At 37.4% G+C, this 21,547-nt stretch overlaps 1 long non-coding RNA gene across 1 annotated transcript in view; it reads right to left on the bottom strand.

Annotated features, from left to right (window-relative positions):
* The window catches only part of LOC118882442, a 418,725-nt gene that overhangs the window by 321,607 nt on the left and 75,571 nt on the right, over positions 1-21,547 (bottom strand). Inside the window, exon 2 of the long non-coding RNA XR_005016769.1 lies at positions 20,525-20,600. This is a non-coding gene — a long non-coding RNA (uncharacterized LOC118882442). The remainder of the gene's footprint in view (positions 1-20,524; positions 20,601-21,547) is intronic.

Raw genomic sequence — 21,547 nt, 5'->3', positions numbered from 1 at the left:
TCCAAAAACAGCAGATTACACTTTCTTCTCAAGTGCACATGGAACGTTCTCCAGAATAGATCACATCTTGGGTCACAAATCAAGCCTTGGTAAATTTAAGAAAACTGAAATCACATCAAGCATCTTTTCTGACCACAATGCTACAAGATTAGAAATGAATTACAGGGAAAAAAACGTGAAAAGCACAAACACATGGAGGCTAAACAATACATTACTAAATAACCAAGAGATCACTGAAGAGATCAAAGAGGAAATCAAAAAATACCTAGAGACAAATGACAATGAAAACACGACGATCCAAAACTTATGGGATGCAGCAAAAGCAGTTCTAAGAGGGAAGTTTATAGCTATACAAGCCTACCTCAAGAAACAAGAAAAATCTCAAGTAAACAATCTAACCTTACACCTAAAGGAACTAGAGAAAGAAGAACAAACAAAACCTAAAGTTAGCAGAAGGAAAGAAATCATAAAGATCAGAGCAGAAATGAATGAAATAGAAACAAAAAAAACAATAGCAAAGATCAATAAAACTAAAAGCTGGTTCTTTGCGAAGATAAACAAAATTGATAAACCATTAGCCAGACTCATCAAGAAAAAGAGGGAGAGGACGCAAATCAATGAAATTAGAAATGAAAAAGGAGAAGTTACAACAGACACCACAGAAATACAAAGCATCCTAAGAGCCTACTACAAGCAACTCTAGGCCAATAAAATGGACAACCTGGAAGAAATGGACAAATTCTTAGAAAGGTATAACCTTCTAAGACTGAACCAGGAAGAAACAGAAAATATGAACAGACCCATCACAAGTAATGAAATTGAAACTGTGATTAAAAATCTTCCAACAAACAAAAGTTCAGCACCAGATGGCTTCACAGGTGAATTCTATCAAACATTTAGAGAAGAGCTAATACCTATCCTTCTCAAACTCTTCCAAAAAACTGCAGAGGAAGGAACACTCCCAAACTCATTCTATGAGGCCACCATCACCCTGATACCAAAACCAGACAAAGATACTACAAAAAAAGAAAATTACAGGACAATATCACTGATGAAGATAGATGCAAAAATCCTCAACAAAATACTAGCAAACAGAATCCAACAACACATTAAAAGGATCATACACCACGATCAAGTGGGATTTATCCCACTTATGCAAGGATTCTTCACTATATGCAAATCAATCAATGTGATACACCATATTAACAAAGTGAAGAATAAAAACCATATGATCCTCTCAGTAGGTGCAGAAAAAGCTTTTGACAAAATTCAACACCCATTTATGATAAAAACTCTCCAGAAAGTGGGCATAGAGGGAACCTACCTCAACATAATAAAGGCCATATACGACAAACCCACAGCAAACATCATTCTCAATGGTGAAAAACTGAAAGCATTTCCTCTAAGATAAGGAACAAGACAAGGATGTCCACTCTCACCACTATTATTCAACATAGTTTTGGAAGTCCTAGCCACGGCAATCAGAGAAGAAAAAGAAAGAAAAGGAATACAAATTGGAAAAGAAGAAGTAAAACTGTCACTGTTTGTGGATGACATGATACTATACATAGAGAATCCTAAAGATGCCACCAGAAAACTACTAGAGCTAATCAATGAATTTGGTAAAGTTGCAGGATACAAAATTAATGCACAGAAATCTCTTGCATTCCTATACACTAACAACAAAACATCAGAAAGGGAAATTAAGGAAACAACCCCATTCACCACTGCAACAAAAAGAATAAAATACCTAGGAATAGACCTACCTAGGGAGACAAAAGGCCTGTATGCAGAAAACCAGAAGACACTGATTAAAGAAATTAAAGTTGATACCAACAGATGGAGAGATATACCATGTTCTTGGATTGGAAGAATCAATATTGTGAAAATGACTATACTACCCAAAGCAATCTACAGATTCAATGCAATCCCTATCAAATTACCAATGGCATTTTTTACGGAACTAGAACAAATCATCTTAAAATTTGTATGGAGACACAAAAGACCCCAAATAGCCAAAGAAGTCTTGAGGGAAAAAAAGCGGAGCTGGAGGAATCAGACTCCCTGACTTCAGACGATACTACAAAGCTACAGTAATGAAGACAATATGGTACTGGCACAAAAACAGAAACACAGATCAATGGAACAAGATAGAAAGCCCAGAAATAAACCCACGCACTTATGGTCGACTAATCTATGACAAAGGAGGCAAAGATATACAATGGAGAAAAGACAGTCCCTTCAATAAGTGGTGCTGGGAGAACTGGACAGCTACATGTAAAAGAATGAAATTAGAATACTCCCTAACAACATACACAAAAATAAACTCAAAATGGATTAAAGACCTAAATGTAAGACCGGACACTATAAAACTCTTAGAGGAAAACATAGGAAGAACACTCTTTGACATCAATCACAGCAAGATCTTTTTTGATCCACCTCCTAGAGTAATGGAAATAAAAACAAAAATAAACAAATGGGACCTAATGAAACTTCAAAGCTTTTGCACAGCAAAGGAAACCATAAATAAGACGAAAAGACAACCCTCAGAATGGGAGAAAATATTTGCAAACGAATCAACGGACAAAGGATTAATCTCCAAAATATATAAACAGCTCATTCAGCTCAATATTAAAGAAACAAACAACCCAATCCAAAAATGGGCAGAAGACGTAAATAGACATTTCTCCAAAGAAGACATACAGATAGCCAAGAAGCACATGAAAAGCTGCTCAACATCACTAATTATCAGAGAAATGCAAATCAAAACTACAATGAGGTATCACCTCACACCAGTTAGAATGGGCATCATCAGAAAATCTACAAACAACAAATGCTGGAGAGGGTGTGGAGAAAAGGGAACCCTCTTGCACTGTTGGTGGGAATGTAAATTGATACAGCCACTATGGAGAACAGTATGGAGGTTCCTTAAAAAACTAAAAATAGATTTACCATATGATCCAGCAATCCCACTACTGGGCATATACCCAGAGAAAACCATAATTCAAAAAGACACATGTACCCCAATATTCATTGCAGCACTATTTACAATAGCCAGGACATGGAAGCAACCTAAATGCCCATCGACAGATGAATGGATAAAGAAGAAGTGGTACATATATACAATGGAATATTACTCAGCCATAAAAAGTAACGAAATTGAGTCATTTGTTGAGACGTGGATGGATCTAGAGACTGTCATACAGAGTGAAGTAAGTCAAAAAGAGAAAAACAAATATCGTATATTAATGCATGTATGTGGAAACTAGAAAAATGGTACAGATGAGCCGGTTTGCAGGGCAGAAGCTGAGACACAGATGTAGAGAACAGACATATGGACACCAAGGGGGGAAAACTGCGGTGGGGTGGGGATGGTGGTGTGCTGAATTGGGCGATTGGGATTGACATGTATACACTGATGCGTATAAAATTGATGACTAATAAGAACCTGCAGTATAAAAAAACAAACAGGGCTTCCCTGGTGGCGCAGCGGTTGAGAGTCTGCCTGCCAATGCAGGGAACATGGGTTCGGGCCCTGGGCCGGGAGGATCCCACATGCCACGGAGCAGCTGGGCCCGTGCGCCACAACTACTGAGCCTGCGCTCTAGAGCCCGCGAGCCACAACTACTGAGCCCACGTGTCACAACTACTGAAGCCCACGTGCCTGGAGCCTGTGCTCCGCAACAAGGGAGGCCACCGCAATGAGAAGCCCGCGCACCGCAACAAAGAGTGGCCCCTGCTCGCCACAACTAGAGAAAGCCCACGCACAGCAACGAAGACCCAACGCAACCAAAAATAAATAAATAAAATAAATAAATTTATTAAAAAAAACAAAAACAAACAAACAAACAAAACAACTAATACTAAACTTTCATTGGGTTATTTGTATGGAAATATGTTAATATAAATGTTTCAACCATTACGTGAAAAAAAAAAAAGGAATTACCATATGATCCAGCAATCCCACTACTGGGCATATACCCAGAGAAAACCACAATTCAAAAAGACACATGCACCCCAATGTTCACTGCAGCACTATTTACAATAGCCAGGTCATGGAAGCAACCTAAATGCCCATCGACAGATGAGTGGATAAAGAAGAAGTGGTACATATATACAATGGAATATTACTCAGCCATAAAAAGGAACAAAATTGGGTCATTTGTTGAGACGTGGATGGATCTAGAGCCTGTCATACAGAGTGAAGTAAGTCAGAAAGAGAAAAACAAATATCATATATTAACGCATGTATGTGGAACCTAGAAAAATGGTACAGATGAACCGGTTTGCAGGGCAGAAGTTGAGACACAGATGTAGAGAACAAACGTATGGACACCAAGGGGGGAAAGCCGTGGGGGTTGGGGATGGTGGTGTGATGCATTGGGCGATTGGGATTGACATGTATACACTGATGTGTATAAAATGGATGACTAATAAGAACCTGCTGTATAAAAAAATAAATAAAATAAAATTCAAAAATTAAAAAAACAAAAACAAAAACAAACAAAAAAATTAGAATCTTTAGACATGGAGTTGGACATTGGTATTTTATGTAATGTCCTCAGGTGAAAGTAATGTGTGGGTAGTTTTTTGGCAATCACTAACTACAAGGAGATGCTCCTTTGAATAAGAATCGACAGGCAGTGAACAAACCTTCATTGCAGGGCATTGTTCTAGGTACCACAGAGGATACAAAAAACAACCAAAACTTGTCTCTGTACTCAAGGAGCTTTCAGCTACTTGTAGGAGAAAACTTCCCCTGGGAAAAATATAAATAGCCAAAGGCTACAAGTGCTGGGTGTATGTGTGGGTAGAAACTAAATGCTGCAGAAATTTAGAGGTGAGAAGTCAATGGAAGTTGGAATAGCCAAAGGTCTCATGGCAGAGGAGGGAGGTCACTGAAGATTTACAGGGATATGAAGTCAAGAAATGCCATCCTTGACTTTTTCACATCAACTTTGGGACATATTTTCAGGAGTATGGTGGGCTTCTTGAAACTCTCGTATGTTTGTGGCCTATATTTTTAAGACACCACAAAACCTTTGTAAATAGAATTCGTTATTTCTGTAAAATTTCAATTCTCAGAACAGCTCTTGAATGCAATGCTACTGCTACTCTCTGTTTAAGAAACTGACACTTAGAAATAAGTGATAGCTATGAGGAAGTGTGGTATATAGGCAGGTGCATATTAGACTTGAGGGAACAAGCATGTAACCTCTGAGGATCCTATATTCAGACAACTTGCCAATGTTTCTCAGAAAAGTCAGTGTTCCTTTTGCCTGTTTGGTCTCTTCCTAGGTCACACAGGAAGGACAAACTTTCCCATAAGCAGCTGGGCAAAGCTCTAATGGCCCGATCCTCTGTCTAGCAGCCTACAGCCTCCTTCTCTGTATGTGGAATTGAAATTAGTCCTTGACTGTTCTCTCGGTAAGAACCAGCAATTTCATTTCTACTCATTTCGACACAGTTTCTTTGCTATCGGACCTAAGGGTTTTATACAGAAAAGAAAAAGCATTGATATTATGTACATTTTGTCTCCTTTCAAGAGTATCCTTTTTCACACATGGAGTTCAAGATATCTAGACTTTCATTTCTGAGAATCACACCTTTGTAACACTTTTGTCAAAAGAAACTCATTAACTTTTCCTAATGGAAATGTTAGAGGCATCACATGCTTATTTGAAGTTTTATTCTAACAGGGTTGGCATAAGATCCTTTTTTTGGGGGGTCTGACTGAACACTGACCCCAATTACTGGCATTTTTTGTGCTTCAGTGCTGCTGTTTCAGAATAAAAACCAATAACAACACTACAGAAAAGCTTTATAAACTTCCCTAGTGAGTCTATAGCTCATTTCTCTTTCTTTCATGGTCACTGAATTGATTTTTCCTTGTTGCTTGTACATGGCATTCAATTATAGTGCATTGCCAGAATCAGATGACAACCTGCTATCAGAGAAACTGTAGAACTTGAAGGGAAAATACAGATTTTTAAGGCTTCTCCATGGATAACACCCCAGTCTTTGGCTTTCTATTCTGGAAAGCTTGTCACAATTTTAGGTTGCTCTATCAGGTAGTTTTGATCTTGCCTTTTTTGAGAATGTATCAGTTGCCACTATTAAGAGTAATGTGTAAAATTGGTTTAATTTTCTATTTGGAGGTATCTCTAAAATATAAATGGAGTAATTGTTTTTTTCAGGGGTCCTCTGGAGTTGATCTTTAAATCAGGCTATTAAAAATGAGTTAGCTTCCACCAAAAGAAAAAAGTAAAACAACAAAAAAAATTGGGTAGCCACTATGGAAAACAGTATGGAGGTTTCTCAAAAAGCTAAAAATAGAACTACCATATGACCCAGCAATCCTTCTCCTGAGTATATATCCAAAAAAAACCCCAAAACACTAACTTGAAAAGATACATGAGCCCCAATGTTCATAGTAGCATTATTTACAGTTGCCAAGATATGGAAACAACCTAAGTATTCATCAACAGATGAATGGATAAAGAAGATGTGGTGTGTGTATATACATACACACACACACACACACACACACACACACACACACACACACACACACAATGGAATACTACTCAGCCATTAAAAAGAACGAAATTCTGCCATTTGCAGCAACATGGATGAACTTGGAGGGCATTATGCTAAGTGAAATAAGAGAAAGAAAAATACTGTATAATACCACTTATATGTGGAATCTAAAAAATACAACAAGCTAGTGAATATAACAAAAAAGCAGCAGACTCACAGATGTAGAGAATAAACTAGTGGTTACCAGTGGGGAAGGTGGGGTAGGGCAATACAGGGGTGGGAGAGTGGGAGGAATAAACTATTGGGTATAAGATAGGCTCAAGGATGTATTGTATAACACGGGGAAGATGCCAATATTTTGAAATAACTGTAAATGCAAAGTAAATCTCAAAATTGTATAAAAAATAAAAATTTTTTAATTAAAAAAATGAGTTAGTCTCCTCCACCAAAAGAAAAAAGTAAAACAAAAACGAAGACATATACCCTGGTTACAGGATTCAACCCAGTGGAATGACAAAGGATAAGAGCTGTGAAGTTTCCCTTTCAGGAAACCAGTTCAAATTGAAACAGGAGGCCCAAATTGACTCTAGAAGGAAAGTCTAGAAAAAAATGGAAATAAAGTATATGACAGGTTGCATTTGTGAGCAATTCTATTGAAATGCTGGGTGCTAGAGGATGTAAAAAGACGTTAAGTGTAAACACAAAGAAAACCAAGTGAATTCTTTTAAAAGAGGCAATAAATAACTCTAGGAAAAGCCAAAATTATGTTCAGAGAAAGAAAATAATATCATGACTCGGCACAGCAGTGAATTATATTTATATAATTACATTAACCTAAAGTTAATTCTTAAAAACATGGACATAAATACCATAAGAAACAGATAAGATACTTGAAAGTAGCTGCCTTTGGAAAATGGGGTTGATGTTGCTAGGGGTGGAGGAGCAGCTATTTGTTTGCTTGGTTTGTTTTAGTGTAAGCTGCTAGCACTATTTGACTTTTAAAACTTTGCACCTATATGATTTTGATTTAAAAATTAAACATTTAAAACACAAGTTTGTATTTCTAGCCCTTTTAGCATAAGTACAAGCTTGGCATGTTTTCCTCAGTGTTCGTGGAGCAGTGCTGAAGGAGGGGATTGGCTTTTTAAGCATATGGCCTAGCAAGACTTTGGTGGGATTGGTAGGATGGAGGAAGAGCCTTAGGACTGGGGTTCTGTCTGGAAGAGCCCTGGACAAATTTTGTTATTAACCTCTGTTGGCATTGATCCAGCCCTGATGAATAAGGAGAGAGGATTTCATCAACCTCAGAGGGCTGCGTTCTGTGTGTTCCTCTGGGCTGCTGAGCTTTTCCTTGCCATTATTGGCTATTGGCCCAAACATAATTCTCATTATGAAAAACGTTCTTCCAGGCCGCCTGGGTGTGCAATGGGCTTGTGTTTAACTCTTGGATGTGTCAAAGCACCTTGCTGGATCTAAGGTCTTTGGATGAATACGGATACAAGAGGCTGAGGAACTAGAACGCATTTTGAAAAAAAATGGACAAGGATTTATCTTGAACACCTGTCTGTGAGCAGACATGCTCTATACCTTCTTATTCATCCTTAAAGCAATTTTTCTCAGTTTGCAAAATAGCACCCAAAGCATGGTGATAAGTTTGGGTTAGTAATGACATTTTTTTCACTCGAGTAAGTTTCAAAATCTTATATCAGCTGGCTTTTGTAGCATGGCTAATTATATGCATGCATTAATGTTCTGTCATGCCTTAGTCACTCAAACACAGCAAAAATGCTTCTGGGACTGGAAACTGGTCATTTGAGTTGAGGTATGTGATTTTTTAATGATCTGAAACAGTGGAGTTGTTTACACTCAGGTTAAGAATTAAAGGAGAAGCACATTCTAGTTTAGGCTCAGATTAAGAAGGAACATGATATGTGTTTGGGGAAAGAAATGAACATTAGTTAAACGTCTACAATGTACCAGGCACTTTACATATATTATTTCATTAATCCCCGAAAAAACACTGAATTATTCTTAAAGTCAAGATCCAGAAAGGTCATGTGACTTTTCTAAGGACTTCTAGCTAGTGAGTTGCGGAGCTCGAATTTTAAACAAAGTTTGGCTAGAAACCAAAAAAGAAAGAGGTTGAACAATTTTTACCAACATAAGTCCACGTGCAACAAAGTCACTTGTAAAACTTGTTAAAAAGTGGAAATTGTAGGGCTCCATTCCCGACCTACTAAGTCAGAATTTCTGGGAGAAAGGCCAGGGAATACCCGGTGACTTTTATGTACCCCAGAGTTTGAGAACCACTATATGGTAATTGTAAACTGTGCTCCAATTGTTTTGCAGAATATATGGTATTACCCTTCAATTAAACTTCCTTCAAGATTAGCCTTGTTTTATCACTTCTATTTCTCATTCTCCATGTATGCTGTCACAATTTTGGGGAACTACATACAGAAAATATCAGAAGATCACATTTTAGACTCAAATGGGGCCACAAAGAATTAGCATTTTCTCCTTAGACTAAGTTTATGGGGTAGTCATACAAAACAACAGTGGAGTAGTAAGAATAAGAGCTGAGGAATTTTCTGTGTGTGCATCCAGGGTAAGAACCATGACTGTGCTGCGTCTGTTTACTGTGGCCTCTTAACTATTGATACTTGTTTTAACACACAAGCATAGATTTTCTCCCCGCCCATTCTGATGGGTCAGTGGCTATGTGCTAGTCCTATTTTATTCTTTCTTTCTCTTTCTTCTGTGCTTATGCACAGGTTATTCCTTGAATAGCTTAGAATTTGAGAAGACTAAATGAATGTTTCCAGAACCCCTGGAAAGGTTATTACCAGAAATTTAATAAAAACCTAAATACAGACAGAAATCAAGTGCAACGCAAAATTAAGAAAACATAGGAAAGGGGGTGAAAACAATGGGAGAGTTTGTACTGGGCCATTTTTTCCATAAACCCAAATAAAAGGGCCATGCCCTAAATATAACAGAGCAGAAACGACAGGATGAAAAGAGATAAGGGCAATGTATTCTCTTCCTACTGCGTCCCTTTCCAAAAAGGGAAACTTGTTCATGTAGAAAGGTGGGAGGTTTAGATTTTGGTACCAGTTTGGTTTTCCTTTTCTAATAATTCAGTGTATTTTAAAATAGGAGAGTGTAAGGTTACCAGTTCAATCTGGGATATTCATTCTGAATTTAACAAATATTTATTGCATGGCTTCTATATTAAAGTCCTCTGAGTTTTGAAATACTGAACTCCTACTCAGGGAATCAGGACACACCAGTTCTAATCTCAATTAGTTGTATGACTTCAAAATGGTCACTCATTTCCTTTGACCCTCAATTGCTTTCTCTGTAAAAGTAAAGCAGATAGTACTGAGGCTCTTTCAAGCTCTGTGAGTCTGTGTCTCGTTTACAATTGTGCCACAAGGAGAGTCTGAATATCTTCTTTGGTGGATTAGGAGATTCTGAGTGAGGTTATCATAAGTTTGTTTAAATTGATGAAAAATTATAATTGTACCAGAAGACACTTAAAGCCAAGTTGATAGTGATTATTTTAGATAATATATTCAGTTAATAGGAGTCCAATCAAGGCTCCTAGTCAGCATCTGTCTGTTTCTGAGACAGTTATCAAGTTAGCTGTTCTGCTGATAAAATAAAATGCTAACGTTTAATGTGTAAAGTGGATAGGAGAAACTGGTAAAATATTTGCATCCTCATCACCCTGAGGTGAAAACTTCTGTGCATACTATTGTATTCCAGCTGTTTCTGAACAGCTTTATTGAGGTATTTATTGATGTACAGAGAGTTTTATTGATGTACCATAAACTGCACATATTTAAAGTGTACAATCTCCTAAGTTTTGACATATGACATTGTCCACATGTTAAATATGACCTATGAATCCATCACTACACTAAAGATACTGAACATGTACAGCACTCTCAAAAGACCCCTTTTGCCCCTTTGTCATCTCTCCCACCCTTCCCCACAACACCCCGTCCTGCTCACCCACCTGGCAGCCAGTGATCTGCTTTCTGTCACTATACATTAGTTTGCATTTACTAGAATTTTATATAAATAGAATTACATAGTAGTTTGTATTCTTTTTTTTGTCTGGTGTCTTAAGCTGAGCACTTATTTTGAGATTCATCCATACTGTTGCATGCATCAAGAATTCACTCCTTTTATTGCTAAATAGTATTTCACTGTATGGATATAATATATTTTATTTTTCCATTGACCTATTGATGGACATCTGGGTTGATGACAGTTTGGGGCTGTTACAAATACAGCTGTTATGGACATCTGTATACAAGTCTTTATATGGACATATATTTTCATTTCTCTTGGATAAATAAACACCAAGGAGTGAAATGGCTGGGTCATATGGCAGGTATATGTTTAACTTTATAAAGAACTTCCAAGCTGTATTCCAAAGGGACTGTTGCATTTAACATTTCCACCAGCAATGTGTGATCCATTTATCATTATGAAATGATAGTGTGAGTATGGCATATCTTTTTCCATACTTTTTTTTACTTTTAACTTATTTGTGTCTTTATATTTCAAGTAGGTTTTTGGTATGCATCATACACTTGGGTCTCAGATTTTTATTCAATATGATAATCTCTGCCTTGTAATTGAGGTATTTAGATAATTTATACATCATTTACATCATTAACATGGCAAGATTTAAATCAACCTCCTATTTAATTTCTCTTTGTCCTATATGCTTTTTGTTCCCCTTTTCCTCTTTTTCTGCCTTCTTTTGGATAAGCTGGGTATTTTCTATGATTCCATTTTATCTCCTTTGTTAGCTTATTTGCTAACAATTCTTATTCTTTGTTCTGTTATTTTAAGGGATTCTTTAGGATTTATAGTATACATGTTTAACTTACCACAGTTTATCTTCAAGTAATAAATATCATTTCAAATGATTTTATAAGGACCTCATAACAGTTTTACTTCCATTTCCTCCCTATTAGTCTGTGTGCTATTACAGTCATACGTTTTACTTCTATGTATCTTATAAATCCCACATTCCACTGTTATTATTTTTACTTATGCAATTATCTTTTAAAGATATTTAAATAATAAAATACAAACGTTTATTGCCTTTGTGTAGATCCAAATTTCTAGTTGGTATCATTTTTCTTTGACCTGAAGGGTTTCTTAAAACATTTCTTGTAGTACAAGATTACTGCTTATGAATTATTTCAGTTTTTGGATATTGGAAAAAGCCTTTATGTAACATTTCTTTTTGGAAAGATATTTTCACTGGGTATGGTATTCAAGATGGACAGAGTTCTTTTGCTCTTTCAGAAATTTAAAATCGTGCTTCGCTGTGTTTCCACTGGCATTGTTTTTGACAAGAAAGCTGCTATCATCCTTATCTGCATTCCTCTGTATATAATGTAACACTTTTCTCTGACTGCTTATAAAATTTTCTCATTATCACCAGTATTTGGGCAATTTGGTTAGGATGTACCTTTGGGTAGTATTCTTTCCATTTCTTATTCTTGGGGTTTTTGAACTTTGTGAAGGTTTATAGTTTTCATAAATTTGAAAATTTTTCGTTCACCATTTCTTTATCTTTTTCTGGTTCCTACCTTCCTGCGAACTCCCATTATGCATATATTAAGTCACTTGAAGTTGTACCACAGTGTACTGATTTTTCCTGTCTTTGTAATTTTTTAGTCTTTTTTTCTCTCTGTTTCATTTTGGATATCTATTGCTATGTCTTCAAGTTCATTAAACTTCCACACTGTTTAATCTGTAATAACCCTATTAATGTTTTTTTCATCTAGGTTTTATTTCTAGGATTTATTTTTCTGTTTTTTTGTCTCTAGAAGTTTGACATGGGTCTTTTTTTATATCTTTATCTCTCTATTTAGAACGTTTAATTTTTCCTCTGGCTTTTTGAACATATGAAATATAGTATAATGATTTTCCAATGTCCTTGTCAGTTAATTTTAATATCTCTGTCAGTTCTGGGTCAGTTTTGGCTGATTAGTTTTTCTCCTTGTTATAGGTTTTCTTGTTTCTTTTCATGCCTGGCAATTTTTGATTGGATGCAAGATACTGTGTTTTACCTTGTTGGGTGCTGGATATTTTTGTATTCCTATAACGATTTTGGGGTTTTGTTCTGGGACACAGTTAAGTAATTTGGAAATAGTTTGATCCTTTCTGCCATTGCTTACAAGATTTATCAGGCAACACCTGAGCAGTGTTTTGCCTAGGTCTAATTATTTTCCACTACTGAAGCAAGACTATTCTCAGTATTCAATCCAATGGTTCATGAATTATGAGTTTTTCCTCTCCGGTAGGGGATGGATCTAGTCCTATTCCCTAGTTTATCCTGCTGGTCCTGGCCCCATTTTGTGATCTGAGTGCTGTTGTCTCTAATCTTTTTGAGTATTTCTTTTCCTAGACTCAAAACAGTTTCTGCACATGTATGCCCTGATCATTATTTGGCTGAATACTTGAGGAAGACCCTCTGCCAATCTAGAGAGAACTCTCTCTTTGCAGACCTCTCCTCTCCAGTATTCTGTCTACCAAATGTAAGTGCCTTGGTTTCTCTAGATTCTCAGTTCCATCTCAACTCCAGAGTTTTGCAGCCTCTGCCTGTGTTTCTCCTCAGTGTGCAACGGTCCGGAAACTCCCTCAAAGCAACAAATTTTGGCAATCCTGGGGTTCCCTCATTTGTTTGCCATCTCTTTGAGATCACTATCTTTCATTGCCTGATATCTAATAACTTGAAAATCATTTCTTAACTTACTCTGATTTTTTTTTTGTTGTTTCAGGCAAGGGCATAAATTCAATTCTTATTACTACTTCTTAGCCAGAACCAGAAGTCTTCCCCACTTTTTTTCTTTTAAGAAAGAGCAACCTGACTATACTAAATAGAAGAGAGGGTAGGAGCACAGAAATCACTTAGGAAAAAAATTCTACAGCATTCTGGAGAAAGAAATAACCCTAATTAATGTAAATGAGCAAATGTTTGTTTAAATATATAAATGAAATAGGAAAGACTCTGAAAATCCATCTTGCAGAAGGGCTCAAGAGTAGCTTCTAGAAATATATCATTTACAAGCATGCCAATATCATTATTTTTATATATTCTCAATGCAAAAGAGAAGAGGGAGAATATCATCCCAGTCATAAAACTCTGTGTAGTTTTAAAACATGTGACTATTCCCCCTGCCCCAATGTGGCTGTGCGGATCCATTTACTATGCACTGGGTAACTGCGTCTAAGGGCACTGTAGATGGCAATGAGGTGTTTGTTTTCTTTTGTTTTTTTTAACATCTTTATTGGAGTATAATTGCTTTACAATGTTGTGTTACTTTCTGCTGTATAACAAAGTGAATCAGCTATACGTATACATATATCCCCATATCTCTGACCTCTTCTGTCTCCCTCCCACCCTCCCTATCCCACCCCTCTAGGTGGTCACAAAGCACTGAGCTGATCTCCCTGTGCTATGCAGCTGCTTCCCACTAGCTATCTATTTTACATTTGGTAGTGTATATATGTCCATGCCACTCTCTCACTTCGTCCCAGCTTACTCTTTCCCCTCCCTGTGTCCTCAAGTCCATTCTCTACGTCTGCGTCTTTATTCCTGTCCTGCCCCTAGGTTCTTCAGAACCAATTTTTTTTTTAGATTCCATATATATGTTAGCATGCAGTATTTGTTTTTCTCTTTCTGACTTAATTCACTCCGTATGACAGACTCTAGGTCTATCCACCTTACTACAAATAACTCAAATTTCGTTTTGTTTCTTTTCATGGCTGAGTAATATTCCATTGCATATATGTGCCACATCTTCTTTATCCATTCATCTGTCGATGGACACTTAGGTTGCTTCCATGTCCTGGCTATTGTAAATAGTGCTACAATGAATATTGTGGTACATGACTCTTTTTGAATTACTGTTTTCTCAGGGTATATACCCAGTAGTGGTATTGCTGGGTCATATGGTAGTTCTACTTTTAGTTTTTTAAGGAACCTCCATACTGTTCTCCATAGTGGCTGTACCAACTTACATTCCCATCAACAGTGCAAGAGGGTTCCCTTTTCTCCACATCCTCTGCAGCATTTATTGTTTGTAGATTTTTTGATGATGGCCATTCTGACCGGTGTGAGGTGATACCTCATTGTAGTTCTGATTTGCATTTCTCTAATGATTAGTGATGTTGAGCATCCTTTCATGTGTTTTTTGGCAAACTGTGTATCTTCTTTGGAGAAATGTCTATTTAGGTCTTCTGCCCATTTTTGGATTGGGTTGTTTGTTTTTTTGATATTGAGCTGCATGAGCTGCTTGTAAATTTTGGAGATTAATCCTTTGTCAGTTGCTTCATTTGAAAATATTTTCTCTTATTCTGAAGGGTTGTCTTTTCATCTTGTTTATGGTTTCCTTTGCTGTGCAAAAGCTTTGAAGTTTCATTAGGTCCCATTTGTTTATTTTTGTTTTTATTTCCATTGCTCTAGGAGGTGGGTCAAAAAGGATCTTGCTGTGACTTATGTCATTGAGTGTTCTGCCTATGTTTTCCTCTAAGAGTTTTACAGTGTCTGGACTTACATTTAGGTGTTTAATCCATTTTGAGTTTATTTTTGTGTATGGTGTTCGGGAGCGCTCTAATTTCATTCTTTTACATGTAGCTGTCCAGTTTTCCCAGCACCACTTATTGAAGACGCTGTCTTTTCTCCACTGTATATTCTTGCCTCCTTTATCAAAGGTAAGGTGACCATATGTGCGTGGGTTTATCTCTGGGCTTTCTATCCTGTTCCACTGATCTATATTTCCATTTTTGTGCCAGTAACATATTGTCTTTTTTTTTTTTTAATTTTTGAATTTTATTTATTTTTTTATACAGCAGGTTCTTACTAGTCATCCTTTTTTTTTTTTTAAACATCTTTATTGAAGTATAATTGCCTTACAATGGTGTGTTAGCTTCTGCTTTATAACAAAGTGAATCAGTTATACATATACAATATGTTCCCATTTCTCTTCCCTCTTGCATCTCCCTCCCTCCCACCCTCCCCATCCCACCCCTCTAGGTGGTCACAAAGCACCGAGCTGATCTCCCTGTGCTATGCGGCTGCTTCCCACTAGCTATCTATTTTACATTTGGTAGTGTATATATGTCCATGACACTCTCTTACCCTGTCACATCTCACCCCACCCCCTCCCCATATCCTCAAGTCCATTCTCTAGTAGGTCTGTGTCTTTATTCCCGTCTTGCCACTAGGTTCTTCATGGCCTTTTTTTTTTTTCCTTAGATTCCGTATATATGTGTTAGCATACTGTATTTGTTTTTCTCTTTCTGACTTACTTCACTCTGTATGACAGACTCTAACTCCATCCACCTCATTACAAATACCTCCATTTCATTTCTTTTTATGGCTGAGTAATATTCCATTGTATATATAGTCATCCATTTTATACACATCAGTGTATACATGTCAATCCCAATCTCCCAATTCATCCCACCACCACCACTACCACCCCCGCTGCTTTCCCCCCTTGGTGTCCATATGTTTGTTCTCTACATCTGTGTCTCAATTTCTGCTGTGCAAACCGGTTTTCGGTACCATTTTTCTAGGTTCCACATATATGCGTTAATATACGATATTTGTTTTTCTCTTTCTGACTTCCTTTACTCTGTATGACAGTCTCTAGATGCATACACGTCTCTACAAATGACCCAATTTCGTTCCTTTTTATGGCCGAGTAATATTCCATTGTATATATGTACCACATCTTCTTTATCCATTCGTCTGTCAATGGGCATTTAGGTTGCTTCCATGACCTGGCTATTGTAAATAGTGCTGCAATGAACATTGGGGTGCATGTGTCTTTTTGAATTATGAGTACCATACAGTCTTGATGACTGCAGCTTTGTAGTACAGTCTGAAGTAGGGGAGCCGGATGCCTCCAGTTCCATTTCTCTTTCTCAAGACTGCTTTGGCTATTCAGGGTCTTTTATGTTTCCATACAAATTGTGAATTGTTTTGTTCTAGTTCTGTGAAAAATGCCATTGGTAGTTTGATAGGGATTGCATTGAATCTGTAGATTCCTTTGGGTAGTACAGTCACTTTCACAATGTTGATTCTTGCAATCCAAGAACATGGTATATCTCTTCATCTGTGTGTATCATCTTTAATTTTTTATCAGTGTCTTATAGTTTTCTGCATACAGGTCTTTGGTCTCCTTAGGTAGGCTTATTCCTAGGTATTTTATTCTTTTTGTTGCAATGGTAAATGGGAGTGTTTCCTTAATTTCTCTTTCAGTTTTGGCAATGAGGTTTTGAAAGCCTTCACGAGACCCAAGTCTCATCTTTGCAGAATGACGCAAGAGCTCATTACTGTTGATGAATTTTAAATAGAACAATCATTTTGATTGCTTAAGTCTGACTCAGTAAGCCTGCAAAAGCATTTCTCCCATCATGCTGAATCCTCAACAAATCTCAGGATTCTACCAGACATTTTCACGAGAAAATATGAAAAATGTCCAGAGTTTCACATATTACCACCAGGCCAAAATGAGTCCTTTTTCTATGCCATGGTCTATGGGCATTAACTAGAAAGAAAGAGTACTAGAGAATAGTTAGGGAGATTAAAATTAAACCTCGAACTTCATAGTTGGTTCTTACATTTCCTTTCTGCTTTTCATATATTTACTCTCATTTCCCATTACCTTTTCTGAATTCTTTTTTTAGCTTTTAAAAAGTATTTATGGTACCTCAAATTCTTTAGGAAAGAAATGGACAATAATACATGCAGTGCATGTAAATAGCATTCTAGTCTATTATAGCAGGTGGCTGACCTCTTTGGAGGGCAGACACTTCACATCTTCAGCAAGCAGAGAAGCAGTCATAGCTTAATGTGATTCTAGAACTATAAAGACCTTAGTGATTTCGTGGTCTAGAGATGTTAAGATTCTGGCATAAGGGCCCTCATTCCTCTATCCCATGCTTATGGCTAATTTATCACAAAACACTCTCCCACTGCGTCAGGTTTCATCTTCGTTGTCTCAACTCAGTACCCCAGTTAGCTACTACCAACCACTCAAGGTAGGACTGTAAAATAAATCCTATTTGCAGTTCAGCACCTAGTCCATTCTCTTACTGTTACAGATATGGGAACAGAGGCTTCCAATCAGCTACAGGGCTTAGACCGATCCCTAACTCTGAGCACAGTCATTCCAGAATGTCTCCATAGTCCTAGAGGCCCAAATATTTTCATGTGAATACACAATGACAAAGCAGATATGTAGAAACAAGATGACAGAGCTGGCCTGGAAAGAAAGATTAAGAGACTTTCATCCTGTTCTGCTTGTTGCCAGACTGAAAATTTACCAAAAGAACAAAAAGATTTTCAACTGATTTAGAAACTAATCTTGTTTGTCAAGCAACCCAGAAAGAAAGCGTACCATGAAATGTTTGTTTGCTTGTTTTTCTTTTTGTTTTTTGCTTATCCAGCTTTATATAGAGGCAGAAAAGAAGAATATACATATAAAAGTATTCCAGAGTCACCGGAAGTCTCCACTCACTTCAAAACCCTTCTCTCATCATCAGGTCTTGATACGTGACATTCCTTTAGTAGGTCTATAGCTCATCATTACTCACTGAATGACTATACCAAAAAACAAATTCCTGTGGAAAGAAGGAATTCTTGGTTAAGGTGTCAACAAGTATCAACAGATTATTTTCTCAGGGAAGTTTGTATTAAAGAGGGGAAAAAAGAAAGAAAATACATAGTGAGAGATGTGAAAAAGGAGGCCAAGTAAGTGAGTTGCCAAAGGTCTTCCAGGTGAAATTGAATTTTGAATCCTGAATTCCTTGACCTGATTCACATTACACTCTCCTGCATTGCACACAACCCTGGCGGTTCTTCAGAGACCCTTTCCATGACCAAAAATTATCACTCAAAGTTCCAGATAAAAATCACTAATATTAAGGGAACACTTACTATGCGCTAGGCTATATGCTTACTGTTTCTTATGTGTATTACCTCACTTAGTACTCAAAGAAAACTTATGAAGTTCATTCTTTTATTATCCCTACTTTGCAGATAAGAAGATCGAGTCTTAGAGAAGTTAAGTAATTTGCCTAGGGACTTCTGGCTAGAAAGTGACAGAGCAGAGATTTGAAGCACAATCCATCTGATTGCAAGCCATACTTCTAATCACTACAGTAATCTGCTTTCAGTTGTTCCAGGGCCGAACAGAAGAATCTTAGCCTGGATTTGTACGTCCCTCAGTATTAAGAACGCAATTATGGGACAATATATAAAAATTCTAAATAATTCTTATTCTTCCTTCAGTTTTGCTAAAAATCAACAAAACATGTGAAAGGACATCTGATGTAAGATCGTGAGAGACAACTTACTGCAGAAATCAACCACTAATCCAAGGCCCTTGATCAAGCTAACCCTTGCAGGGAGGGTAGGGATTTTAACATTTAGTTGTTCTCTTGGGCTTGCTTACTGGAGATATGCTAAATCTTAGGCCAACTGTCCCATCTTCAACAGTTGATCAAAAATGAGAAGTCTGACCAACTTCTGTTGTTGGACTTGCAAAGACCTGAACTGAGTCACAGACACTTCATCCATTAAAGCCATTCATTCAAATGACATTTATTTGAACATCTACTAAGTTCTAGAAATGATGCTAAGTTTTGAGGATTCAAAGGTAAAACGATATGATCACAGAATTCAAGAGCTTCCTCAAGTGACAAGCTGATTGCGTCATAAGTAATAACAAAACTAAGGGTAATCGTTATCATGGAAATCAATACACACTGCAGTGCAAGTATCAGAAGAGGGGTTCCTGTCCTAGTCCACCAGGGCGATAAAAGGATACCATAGACTGGGTGGCTTATAAACAATAAAAACTCATTTCTCACATTTCTGGAGCCCGGGAGTTCAAGGTCAAGGTGCCAGCAGATTTGGCATCTGGTGAGGGCCCACTTCCTGTTTTATAGACAGCTGTCTTCTGTGTCCTAACATGGTGGAAGGGACACGGGAGCTCTCCAGAGCCTCTTTTATAAGGGCGTTAATCTCATTCATGAGGGCTCTGCCCTGATGACCTCATCACCTCCTAAAGGCTCCAGCTCCAAATACCATCACATTGGGGATCAGGATTTCAAAACATGAACCTTGAGGGGGAAGACAACATTTAGTCTATAGCAGTTCCTAAGTCTACCAACACAGTCTGGGAAGGCAAGAGAGAATATCATAGAAGGCTTAGGCAGAAGACATGTCTCTATTTCTCTCTTCTGGGCAGTGCTACAAAAAAGATAAAATCGCAAAGGGTAGAGGGTGAAGTTACCACCCAGGAAAAGGCATTACTAACTCTCAAAGTTGGTAAGGCCTATTCTTGTCTATGAGGGAAGTATTAAGACCCTAAATCTCCAATTACACAGCAATTTAAACATGTAAGTTCAATGATCCCAGGTCTCTCTCTGTGAATTCATATAAAATCACTTAATATTAATATTTTCATCATTTGTCCCAAGCTGCAACTGCTAATGGAGACTTCTGGTTCCTTGCAAAAAAAGGTGATGGAAAGTGTGGAATTAGATAGTAGTGAAGGTTGCACAACATTAAGAATATACTAAAAGTCACAGTGTACACTTTAAAATTATTAAAATGGTGAATTTTACCTTATGTAAATTTTATCTGAAAAAAAAATTCCCTAAAAAGATTTTCAAAACTCAAAGGATGTTATTAAAATGCTTACAAAAAGAGTCTAACACTCTTGCTCACTTCTGGCTTCTACTACACATCACTGCTTTTCAAATTTTTAAAAATCCATATAATAAAATAATTCAAAAATGCAGAAAACTGCACAAAATATCCACCATCCAGAATCATATCACCACCAAAAATCAAGAATTATTAACATTTTGCCATTTTCAGATTATTTTCACTTAAGTTTTTTTCCATTAAAAATCAAATGTAACTTACATTTGAAGACTTTTCCCACCTCATTCTCTGCTCTCTCCAAAGACAGCGATTTTTCTGAAACTGTTATGCTTCCCTTCTGTAACACATTCAAAAATATTAACCACCTGTAAGTTTTTTCACAGATTGTATACAATACCATTTCACAAGTTTAAATTTTTTTTAAACATCTTTATTGGAGTATAATTGCTTTACAGTGTTGTGATAGTTTCTGCTGTATAACAATGTGAACCAGCTATATACATACGTATATCCCCATATACCCTCCCTCTTGCGTCTCCCTCCCACCCTCCTTATCCCACCCTTCTAGGTGGTCACAAAGCACTGAGCTGATCTCCCTGTGCTATTCGGCTGCTTCCCACTAGCGATCTGTTTTACATTTGGTAGTGTATATATGTCAATGCTACTCTCTTACTTCGCACCAGCTTACCCTTCCCCCTCCCCGTGTCCTCAAGTCCATTCTCTATGTGTGTGTCTTTATTCCTGTCCTGCCCCTAAGTTCATCAGAACCATTTTTCTTTTAGATTTGATACATATGTGTTAGCATATGGTATTTGTTTTTCTCTTTCTGACTTACTTCACTCTGTATGACAGACTCTAGGTCCATCCACCTCACTACAAATAACTCAATTTCGTTTCTTTTTAGCCAGACTCATTAAGAAAAAAAGGGAGAGGGCTCAAATCAATAAAATTAGAAATGAAGGGGTTTCCCTGGTGGCACAGTGGTTCGGAGCCTGCCTGCCGGTGCAGAGGTCACGGGTTCGAGCCCTGGTCTGGGAGGATCCCACATGCCGCGGAGCAACTAGGCCCGTGAGCCACAATTACTGAGCCTGCGCGTCTGGAGCCTGTGCTCCGCAGCGGGAGAGGCCGCGATGGTGAGAGGCCCGTGCACTGTGATGAGGAGTGGCCCCGACTTGCCAGAACTCTAGAGGGCCCTCGCACAGAAACGAAGACCCAACACAGCCATAAATAAATAAATAAAAGGTTAAAAAAAAAAATTAGAAATGAAAAAGGAGAAGTTACAAC

Source organism: Balaenoptera musculus, chromosome 16, assembly GCF_009873245.2.
Source record: "Balaenoptera musculus isolate JJ_BM4_2016_0621 chromosome 16, mBalMus1.pri.v3, whole genome shotgun sequence".
In the NCBI taxonomy this organism is placed as follows: domain Eukaryota; kingdom Metazoa; phylum Chordata; class Mammalia; order Artiodactyla; family Balaenopteridae; genus Balaenoptera; species Balaenoptera musculus.
The sequence above is the reverse complement of the archived record's forward strand: the minus strand, read 5'-3'. Positions and strand labels throughout refer to the sequence as shown.